General features: G+C 42.6%; 1 protein-coding gene across 1 annotated transcript in view; it reads right to left on the bottom strand.

Annotated features, from left to right (window-relative positions):
• Positions 1-9,622, bottom strand: part of LOC146388110 (uncharacterized) — a 38,639-nt gene extending 29,017 nt beyond the window's left edge. Inside the window, exon 1 of the mRNA XM_084925222.1 lies at positions 9,456-9,622. The gene's annotated coding sequence lies outside the window, so the exon portion shown is untranslated. The remainder of the gene's footprint in view (positions 1-9,455) is intronic.
• Between the last annotated feature and the right edge of the window lie 2,313 nt (positions 9,623-11,935).

The raw sequence follows: 11,935 nt of genomic DNA, 5'->3' as shown, positions 1-11,935 counted from the left end.
TTGCAGCAGCTACAGTCCAAGATCATTATTCATTCATTTTAATAGCCACTTGATGAATGTAACTCAAGCATTTGTTTTCTTTTCCACAAGCTAGTGAGGAGAGAGAAACAGGCTGTAGAGCCTCTATGTACTCAAATGTTCAGCAGAGAGTTTCTAAGCATGTCTGCTGTTTGGTTTTAAACAGCTCAATTAGCCTATGGAGCGACTTTTACCTTCTGCAGCAGAAAAATAGGACCGTGATCAGAGGTTAAAGTTGGATTTGGCAGGTGGAGGAACACAACAGGATTGGGTGTAGCAGTTCAACACGGAGAAAATCATTACTTACAATCTCATAATAACTTGTTTTGTGATGCTATGGTCACTGTTTTTTTATGGACTTAGACATCTGAATTCAGCAAATCAAGATACATGCAGATAGTTTACAAGCAGCAAGGATGATTTTCTAACCTCTAGATAGTATAAAGCTAGTATATGAGGTAGAGTGAGGTCAGTTCCTTCATCATAATTATGCAAATTCTCATGACCATTGATCAACAACCACTGATCAATGGCCATGAGTACCATTCACAGAGAGTTGGGGAATGGCTGCAATCACAGCATTGTAAGATGGCGAAAGATGTACCCTTAGGCCCCCTCCTCGATTCAGAGATGGTTGTTCCCTTTTCACGTAAATGGCCTCCTTGATTCCACGCTCAAACCAGCGTTCCTCCCTGTCCAGGATGTGTACATCCTCATCATGGAAAAATCATCCACTGGCCTGTAGGTGTAAATAGACTGCAGAGTCCTGGCCTGACTAGGTCGCTCTTCTGTGTTGTGCCATCCGCTTCGCCAGAGGTTGTTTGGTTTCCCCGATGTATAAATCCTGGCAATCCTCCTGGCACTTAACAGTGTTCCAGGGTAGGATAGCAAAACCCTCTTTTTTCTACTTCTTCCATGTACAATTTGGCCACGATGGGTGAAACTGGGGAGCCCATGGCACACCCATGTTTCTGCCTGTAGAACTGACCCTTGTATGTGAAGTAGGTGGAATGAAGACACAGTTCCAAAAGCAAACACACTTGTTCAATGCTGAGAGTGGTCCTGTTGCTGAGGTTAGCTGAGACTGAAGAAGTCACTTGGATGAGTGACGAAACGTTTCTCCCACTGAAAATGCTACGTCCAGATAAACAGAACCAACTTTTGGAGATTTACTTACCTGGATGATTGAGAATGCATCAAGACGCAGAAACACACAGACGTGCTTTGTGACAAACTGCAGGGAACTGGTTTCAGTGTTTGTGATAACTGTTTAGCTGCTGGTTTCATTACAAATTACCCACTGCTTAAAAAAATAAAATTGAGTGAGAGTGTAAGCAGACTGTGGGATGTCACTATTTTCATATTATTGAGCAAGCATCTTTAGACACACACAAAAAAACTCATTTGACACTACCTGCCTATCAGATTTAAAGACCTCCACCCAAGAGGTTATGCTTTTAGCAGTGTTTGTGTGTCAATCTGCAAAAGTTTTGAATGGATTCTGATAAAACCTTGTAGAGGTGTTGAGTTGGGTCATGTTAACCATCCATTAAAATCTGGCTTGTATTGGTGTGTATTTTCAAGATATAGACAGTGAAGATTTTAAATATGTCACATTTTACCTCTGACCTCTCCATCAAAAGATTCATCTGAAAGTCAAAGTGGTAATAAAGCTATAAAGACCTATTTAGAACTTTGTTTCTTACTGTCGTTGTTTCCACTGAGAATATATATGCATACAGGGAATGCATACCTGACATTTTCCTCGCACCAAGAACGTCCTGGGTTCAAATTCACCTGTTGGGTGGTGCTTTTCTGTGTGGAGTTTGCATTTTACCCCTGAGCCTGTGTGGACTGTCTCCCAGCACCCTGGGTTAATTGGTGATTCTAAATCACGTGTTTAAGTGTGAATGTGAGCATCAGTGGGTGTCTGTCTCTCTGTGAGAGCCTTAATAAACTTGTAATAAACTTGAAACCTGCCCAGGGTGCACCCAACCTCTCACCCAATGACAGCTGGAGCAGGTTCCAGCTCTGGGACCCTAAATTGGATAAGTGGAAAAAAATATGGATAGATGGGTGGATGTTGAATGCGCCTACTCTCCATGATGTCATCCCCATTGGTTTTGGACTCAGCACTCTGAAACCTCAACGCTAGCTTTTTGGCTGCCACCAAGTTGTTTTTCTGGATCTAGAAGTTGTCATATTTGAATGCGAGGGTGGCCTGCTGATGCTGCATATTAATTGAAATAGAACGCCAGAAATCCCAGGATCCCAGTCAGAATTTACAGCTAGAACACCCACTCAAGTCAGACTTCCCACTTAGCCAGACAAACCCGGATTTCACAAGATGACAGCAGCATGCATAAAAAGTAAAACTGTAAAGCCTCTGATCTGCACTAACTCTGCTGTGTATTTCCGACTCTCTAAATAAACTATACACAGTGCACCGGCGAGGATCTCCTCGTGAATATAGTGCAGTTTTGTTTTTAAGAGCAAAAAACAGTACTGCGTTGTAACCCATGTGTTGCTAGCAATAGGGAGAAAAACACCATGCACTTCATAGCCTCCATTGCTTGCATGGGTGGAAAACAAAGACCACACGGGGACATATCAACTCAACAGGCAAATAAAACTTTAGAATTTCATTCACCAGATCTGAAGCACAAACTTCTAAAGTGGACGGTGCCACATGGTAAGTCTTCATTTAAATCAGACTGTCCATTTAAAATGCTCCAAAGGGCAAACACAGTGGCGTTGACATGAATTAGGAATGTGAGGCCTAACAGCTCCCTATGAAAGGACACCTGTCAGTCAAAGCAAATGTGGCCCTCACTCAATCATCCAAGTAAATTTTATATGGAAAAATTCACCCCATTGCATCTTGGTTTCTGTTCTTTTTATTCAAGAATAAAGTTTGCCCAGTGTGGCGCTTTCTTTACAAGCATCTATATGTAACAAGCTGAGATCGGGAGACCCATTAAAAAACCTTCTGATGTTACGTATCGATAGAATGATGATCGGTTGGCTTGAACATTAAAGGGAAGGACACTGGAATTCACCACGAAGAGGAAGAAGCATAAAAAAAAAAAAGAGTCCATCAAAGATGAAAAATGCAGACATGAGCCACATTGGAGCGTTATCATTATTTTTAACACTTGAATTCACTTCAGTACAAAGAAGTTCTTTGTATATTACCTCTTCTGTGTTCTAGCTAAAAGAACAAACAACAAAGCAGCACACATTAAACATTGTTCCACATATCCTTGACACTGGCCCCTGGAGAGAGTGCACTGCTTCGTATCAGTAGTGCCTAAACCCGGTGCTTCACAGCACTAATGCTAAAGGACACCTGCGCGCTTTTCAGCCAGCAGCTTTTCTTTCTTTTTCTTTTTTTTTTTAAAAATGGCGTCATACATATGACTCCTTGGGTCACTGGCTGGCCACTACAAAAATACAGAGGCATCCTGTCATAAACAAGTTCACCGGTGAATAAACCTTTTATGACACCTAAAAACACTCTTTAGCAAGGCACAAAGGCCACCGGCAGCGGCAGTGGTCAACTCACGGGTGGGGGGGTGGGGGAAATCATTTTGTCATGAGTCACCCTCCAACAAGCAGAAGAGTACATTTATGGGGAATGACAAACCCAGTGCATGACCTGAGTGCTTGTTTCCTGCAGTAAAGTGTTCTGCCAGCCCTCTTATGGGCAAGTCTGTAATTTGTCTTGGCTTTCATCCACAGAACATCTCAAAAGAAAATGGTTATTACAAGTATATACACCGCCGTTAAAGAGCGATCACGATAATCTTGCTTTGATTGCGGCAGCTTCCATGATGAGGATGACCCTTGCTCATACTTTGATAAATATAAAAATAATGCAGACAACAATGCGAGGAAATAAATAACGTAAAAGCCATGAGTCTTCCCAAGATATTTCATTTGGCAGCTTCACCAGTGGACCACTTAAGACACAACACAGAAGCTTGTAATTGGTGGTGCAGAAATTTGAGCTGCACCCAGGGCTCAGTTTCTCTTTCTGTCACGTTAGAAGAAATGCTGAAGGGCAGCAAGCTGTTTCATGCTTCAGCTGTTTTACAAGAGAACAAGAGAAAGGTAAGCGTGACGCTGAGAGAAATAGACTTCAGCAGTTTACACCGTGTATCCAGCTTCTTCTATTTCTCACTTTTTCTGTACAAAATCTTTTGTGACTTTCATATCAGCTCTCACGTTTCAGAGCAAACCGGTCGCCCTCGCCAAACTGCACTCTGAACTCTGCTCGTTTACATTCATTAGCTCTAGCTCATTTCAGACTGTAGGTGCATTGTAAACACACACTCATTAACAGACGCTTGTTTGTCAGAACCATAGCTGGACTGGCCATCGGGCATACTGGGCATTTGTCCGGTGGGCCGCTGGCGATTTTTTGTTTTTATGGGCCGATCTATTTTTTATTTTTTTTTGGAAGGGTATAAATAATGAAAGGTGTTGGATTGGCCAATTGGTCATGATCGACTCTGGGCTGGACCAATTACAGCCGAGGAGGTCGGATGCACCCTCCCCCTTGTTTAGCAATCTTATAGACAACTAAAGAAAATAGAGAACAAAAAAAGGAAAGGAGGTGCAGAAAAAATTAGGGCCAAAAAGAAACAAGCCCTTCAGGCAGACGCTGCCAAATCTGTAAAAATAACTGAATTGTTTGGCGGTAGCTATGGCATAGCTTCCACAGGTTTAGCAACATCAGCAAGTGGTGGAGGCCAGCAGGTGGATAAGGAAAAGGGGAGGCAAGAGGAGGAGAGACCCGAGGCGGCCGCCGGTCATAGTGGCAGAGGAACTGAACTTCAGGTAAGACGTTATGACCTGCTGTCTATCTGTGTCAGATATAAACCAAGTTTAGTTGTAGTTTGTTTTCGTTGTGCTGACTTTTTACAGTCGCTTAGAATAACTGGTACTGCGTACTAGCTAGCATGACGGAGTTTATATACTGCTGGGCGGGTGCTATGAAGTTACTGATAGTAAATTTTATTTTATGCTTAAGGTTAGTTTCTCAAACTCCTCAAAATCTTAACAAATTGTGCCAATCCTTACATGTTGCACCAGGCTGATTTATCATCAAAAGTGGAGAAGTCTGTGACAGAGGAGACAGAAGAGCAGCAGAGAGAGATGGAGCAAGAGAGATAAATAAAAGAGAGATAAATAAAAGGAGAGAGAGATGGAGATGGAGAGATGACTGTATGTCATCCATGAGGGATGCATTTGACATATGTTTCACATATTATAGTCCAACAAGTTACTTATAGCAATTTAAATACGAGCAATCAGTTTTTGGCACATACCGGAAATCAGTTTTTTGCAGACAATCACTTTTTGGCACAACACTGGCTATTGCAGTTAGTAATACAACAGCTTCTTGCCATTTTTTGTGTTTCTTTTTGTCGCTGTGTAACTGAGTTCAATTGAAAGCCTGCATGCGCTAGTACCTCTTGCCACAAGTTCCCAGAATCCTTTGCGGTTTTACCCCTGAATGACGTCACATTTTTGGTGGGCCGGTCTCTAGTCAAAATGCCCAGGCCGATTTTTTGTCCCAGTCCAGCCCTGGTCAGAACAATAATGAGTGGAAACAGCTCATTTGCATGCTAATAGCCTTAATGCCGCTGAGCTCTCAAAATTCAAAATGCGGCCTGAGCCATAAGACCCAACATACAAGACTTCCACCCACCAAAAACTTACTAAAAAGGTGGTGAAAAGACACTGCGGGCGAATTTGCCTGATGGCTTAACAACACAGGGATTTGGCGAGGGACTATTGATAGCTGAAAAGACTCCTCCTCAGACCACCAACCAGCAGATTCGGGCCTGTTATCATTATGACAATACCAACCGAATATCGATAGTACCAACGCTGTTATCAGATTAATATTAATACAAAAGGATTGATACTTTGTTTCAGTATAAAGCCCAATGGACTGTGTTTACATTTTTGAGGGGGGAATTGAAAAAATGTACCTCAAACACAAACTATTAAAAATGTCTGAACTTTTTGTGCATTGGCTGTCACTTCTATTTTATTTATAGTCCATAGCACATTTAAATAACAGAAGCTGACCCAAAGTGCTTCAGAGACAAGCACATTTATTTTCCAGGTCTCCAAAAGTCCAGTTTCAATGTACATGAAAAGCTTTTGTTGTGTTAACTAACTACAGCTGTCAATAAAATGTGTTCAGAATTTGCAAACTGATGATTATTCATCTCATAAGTCACGAGACACTGCTCTCCCACGCATAAGCTGCCTTTATGAGTTAAAAGGATTGGTATCGGCATTACAAGCCCAGTACATATTTTGTACTGGATCGATAGCAAAACATGCAGTATTGTACACCACTACTGACCACTGCACCCCCTTGACACCCTGACATGTTGGGACAAGTAGTTTTCACTGTTCAGAGACACCTACACCTCAGCTTTTCTATTTAAAAAAGAAGTCCGGTAATATTAGTCATAGTTACTGTATGACTCTCAGATCAAACAATAAAATAAATACTCTAAAGAGATGACCAGTTAGGGGTGATGACTGGTGTTACAGTTGGGTTTATTAGGTTTTCAGCATTAATAGCCACGTATCATTTCCTTGGTTGACCTTCAGGGGTAAAAATTTTGTGAACACAACAAAAATGTGAATGTTTTGGTACATGAATTTGAGTTAGTGGTCTTCACATAGGTTTTCTGTGTTTGACAATTTTAATAGTATGACTAAAAAGTAAAAGCAAAATTAAGAAACCGTCAGCTGTAGAAGAAAGTTTTCACAGTACGTTAAGCAGTCCTGTCAAAAGCTTGGCAGCTTGTAGAGCCACCTTTAGACAAGTACAACTTCATCAGTTTCTCACATCATGGTAGAGGAGTTTTGGCTCACTCGTCTTTACAACGTTAAAATTTCATTAAAGTTTGCGGGCATTTGTTTATGCACAGCTCTCGTTTCATCAGGTTTACGTCTGCACGTTGACTGGGCACCTGCATTAACCTGATTCTTTTCTTTTACAGACATTCTGTTGTTGATTTGCTGCTGCTGAGTGACCCAGTTTGGGCAAAGCTGTTGGACAGATGGCTTCACATTTGACTCTACTTCGGTATGCGGAGGAGTTATTTGTTGACTTAATGAACACAAAGTGCTCAACTCCTATGGCTTCAAAAAAAAGCCCAAAACATGCTTGAAGTTTATATGAAGTGTTTGTGACAATATCCTGTTTGGTTTTCACTAAATGTGGTGCTGTGCTTCCACTCATTGTTATGGAAGTCTTGAAGTTTGCTCAGGTGCAGCTTTGCAGGTTGCCCATCTGATGCAGGGCTATCACAGAGAGACAGACAAGCACTCACGTTCACATTGATGGCCTATTTTGAATCACCAATTAACCAAACCCCACTAATCTTAGAAGAAACCATAGTTATTCTGTCCTTTCCATTAACAATTAATATGCTAACTGAGGCCTGTAGATTCTGAGATCTTACACTGCACAGTCTGACCTTGGGGTGGATTTTTTAGGACATCCACATCTGGGAAGATTGTGACATTACCTCATCACACACATGAATGCTCCAGAATGCTCTGCTGACCCTTTTAATTCCTATGGAAAGTCAATTTTTCACTTGACTGTGAAAACTCTTTTTCTTTCACATGACTGAGAATGGAACTTGAACAAACACTTTTGAAACAATAAAAAACAATAATAATAAAAAAAAAAACCCTGAGAACAACCACTTACTGTTAGTTTATCTCTCTGCCGTGGACTCTGGCCATTGCCCATTGCCCGCCGCGATAACTCCAGCCCTCCACTAACATTAGATAAGCGGTTAGGGATGAAAGATTGTAACCTAAAACCTAAAACCTTGGTAAATTAAATTGATATTCACCTATCAAACAGCAGAGGGAGCTAATAGATCACAGCATTCTGCAGGTCTGTCTTGAGGAGAAATATGCACTCTTGGGTAGCAGCATAATGGGAAAACGTCTTTATTCCTTCATCTCTCATGTGGTGACAGGCAGAACTTTAGGTTGCCATGGAGAGAGCTGCTGAAACGGGGCCATAATTAACAGAGCTACAGAACTTGGTTCAATGACGCATTACATTTCAAGAAGTTAATGAGGAAATTGCATTGCTCCTCGAAGGCAAATGACTCCATATGTGTATAATGTGTACATATGACAAATGACTGAATTCATATCATGAGGTGAATATTACTGTACCCTGTTGCAACCCCCTCTCTGCAGGGCTAATGATGAGCAGGCCTAATGATCTGCCCCCATGCAGTCTAGGCAAGAGATGAATGTGTGTGTGTGTATACGCATGCTCGAGTGGGTGCATTCGTGTGTGAGTTTGTGTTGAGGGAATGACTCACCACCTTGTCAGGAAGACACAAAACATATGAACATTCTCTCAGGCTGTCAAACACATGCATACGCTCCTCGGCTTTTTGCTCCAGATGTACTCAGGTGTATTTCTCTCTCAAAAAAAAAAAAAAAAATCTTCTCTCTTTCTTCCCCCTCTTGTTCTCTATAAGCTCAGGCTGCCCTGGGGAGGTGCCTGTCACAGTTAAGGGCCAAGAGTGGGCTTGCTCAGGGGTTTACAGAGTCGCCAACAACACAGCAAAAGCCGACAAACCACCTGTAGACCTGCCAAGAGCACTTAAGCACAAACCGCCTCTTACAATTTGTCTCAAGGATGTCTGGAAAATCCCACTTGACTCTCTTACTTAACAACACTAAGGCCACTGGCAGGGGGATGCTCCCTCTGGAAAGACAGAGGTAGGTAGGAAGAAGCCAGAATGTCAAAGATACAAGGACAGCAGGGTAAAGTGAGAAGGGGAGCCAACCAGGGCCGAGGGTAAGACTGCCGAGCCCCGGTCTGCAGAGGCCATCCTCGCCAGGCAAGAGGGTCGTCCAAGGAGAGAGGTACTGTAAGCTTGCCTCTTTTTGGCTCCCGCATGTGTAAGCATGCTTTTCATTTTAAACTGCCCCAAAATAATGAGCAATCAAGAAAATGGTTATTCTCGCATTTCAATTAGCCTAATTAAAGAGAGGGCAGCGGGCTACTCAAAGGATGGCAAGCACTACACTACACTAGAAGTGTGTATTTGTCGATGTGTGTGTGTGTGTGTGTGTGTGTGTGTGTGTGTGTGTGTGTAAGAGAGAGAAAGCAAGAGGCTCTCCAAGGGGTTCAGCTGGAACACTGCATCAGCAGTCAGAAAGAGAAATTAACCATTTGCTTTCTTCTCTCCACAGCCTGAAGCAGATACACAATCTGGTCAGCATGCAGGCTGCCAGAGAAGAGTCAGAGTCACGCGGCGTCTCCATCAGCGTGTCATCAGTCATCTGTATTTGTGATTCTGCAGCCTAGATCTTTGAGTAGTTCCGTTCGGACGATAACAAATGGCCAAAGATGTCCTTACCTCTGTCTGTCGTCAGTGGGACAAACGTAGCATCTGTTCAAGGGCCTTTTTTCTGTCATCTGGATGCGATGTGGATGCTGGCAGCGAGGGAGTTAACTGTAGGTTCAGCATCCAGTCTGACAGTGAGAGCCAGATGGTCATGTAGAGCACTTACAGTGACATGGGCATGCACAGCTCCCTCTGCTGGAACACACATAAGCACACAGTCCCATCAGTACACACACAAACAAGCACATATACTCATTTGCATGCAAGCGCACACATGAACGTTCTTGGCAGATAACAGCGGCTGTGATTCCCAGGTCATTTACTCCCCCCCCCCTTCAAACTCTTTTCCCTTCTCTCACTTCCTCACTCCTCCTCTTATCATTTCCCTCTGTCTCAGTCTGATGGCCAGAGTTAATTGGCTTCTGTCTAATTGCTGCTCATTAGCTTGAGTAACCAAACATGTGAGACTTAGCAAACAAAACCCCCGTTCTCTCCCCCGTTCTCTCGCTCGACTCTGCTCTCCGTCTTTTTTTATTTTTGGTTTTTTATTTTTGCAATTCCCATTCTGACGCTTCTTCAAAAGGCGTTCTGCGCATTACCTGCCTTTGTTGATTCACTCACCCTGAACTAGAAAACATCTGAGCAGACACCGATGAGTAAGTTAAATGACAAACTGAATAAACAGGATCACGTAATGATATAAAAATTCAGAAGCTTGACAACAATGCATTTCATGTTACTTTTATACACTCGCAGAGGTCATCTGTTCAATGTCAAAACCTGCCCTGTGCTGTATCCTGGCTCTTTACCTCCACTGCATGTGCATAACATGTGTGCACAGAGACACACACACATATACAGGAGCAGACATCGATAGTTTTACAAACATCCTCAAAATCCTCATAATGCATGCATGCACCCACCCACACGTACAGACACACACATCAGAAAGGCCAGCCTCTCCGCCCACACCCCACTGGCATTTGGCAGGTTCTCTATATTTGGGTAGTGCCCCTCCCATGAGCCCAGCGTTCTCAGCTCCCCTCCCTATTTAATCTATCTTAGAAAAACCTCAGGGGTTTAATTCCTTTCTCAAGGCAAAGTGCTTTGCTGGCATGGCAGCCAAATCCATACAGAAGGAGTGCATCAAGCTTTAAAGTGGACATCTCAACAGTGGAGCAGTTTAGTCAGAGTGACATGAAATATAGACCATAGTGTGTCACTGTAGAAGAAGAAAAAATGGTCTAAGGCTGCTGCTGCTGCTGTCCTCAGGAGAGAAAACGCTGGAAAGAGCAAAGTGAAATACTTGTACACACACACACATGCACACACACTCGTACCTACTCAAAAATCTTTTGATATGCCAAGAAAATTTACTACTCAAGCACAGGCCCTAAATGATTAGATTAGTCTCCTGGCTTTGTGGTTCCTGTAGCGCCACGAGACAGGATTGGATGAGACATTACCAGCGCTAGATAGAGACAGCGCAGAAGAAGAGACAGAATAACAAAACGACGAGAAAGAAAAGGGAGAAACACAGCCTGAAAGAAAATTCTGCATCTCACAATATCACTAAAACCTACTTCAGCGACCCTCAGCATAGCCTCGAGTGAGTCAGACCCTTTTCTCCCGCTATACAAACTGACATTTGCTGCCCTCTAATATTCATTAGTGAAACAAAAACACTCATTCTTACAAAATATGTACATGTTTTGTTGGAGGGTGAGCGGCATAAGCACAGGAAACCCTTTTCTAAGTTAAAGTGATTTTCAAGTAAATGCAAACACAATAAAGTCAGACAAAGAAATGCAAAACAGCTCTCTGGTAGAGATGAGCCTTCAGAGAGTTATCACCTGAATCTGGAATTCAGCGTTTAGCCGTCTGATCCTCAGGCTTACTAAAAAAATTCTCATAGCAGGCGGCTGTTTCCATTGAGAAAGATCTTAAAATGCACTGTTGATTACCCACCCAGCACCACAGGTACAGCAATAAGCAACGAGAGAGCGAGATAATTCCCACCAGAGTTAATACAGACCAAAAATAGAGTTTAGAAGAGAGTGAAGATTAAAGCTACATCCACCAGCTAGATGAAAACATGGCTCCAAGTGAGTGAAATCAGAGAAATTTGTGCTTCCTATCAATCATATGGCTCCAAAAATCCACCCAGAGGGCACTCCTGAGATGGGCCTAAATGATAAATGGAGCCTCGATTTTAGTTTGAGCAAACACTGTCACACTGAAATGAAACACTAGTTTTTTTTCTCTGACATGGATTTTGATTGTACCCTTTAAACATTAGCACTTGTTAGCTAAATGTATGCTGACTGGTTAGTTAAGGTTATACGATGGAAATTCAGGGCACCTGTTTCCGAGTGATAACGAAAGCAAACCTTGTGAGTGAAGTTACATCAAAAGACAAACTTGCATGTGTGTGTAAGAAGCAGCTGGTAGTCGATGGCGACTGAGGCCTGTCTGATGTGTGACATCAAAAT

This window comes from Perissodus microlepis, chromosome 4 (assembly GCF_051167445.1).
Source record: "Perissodus microlepis isolate ML-2025 ecotype Zambia chromosome 4, ASM5116744v1, whole genome shotgun sequence".
Taxonomy (NCBI): Eukaryota; Metazoa; Chordata; class Actinopteri; order Cichliformes; family Cichlidae; genus Perissodus; species Perissodus microlepis.
Note: the sequence above shows the minus strand (reverse complement) of the source record. Positions and strands in the feature narration are given on the sequence as shown.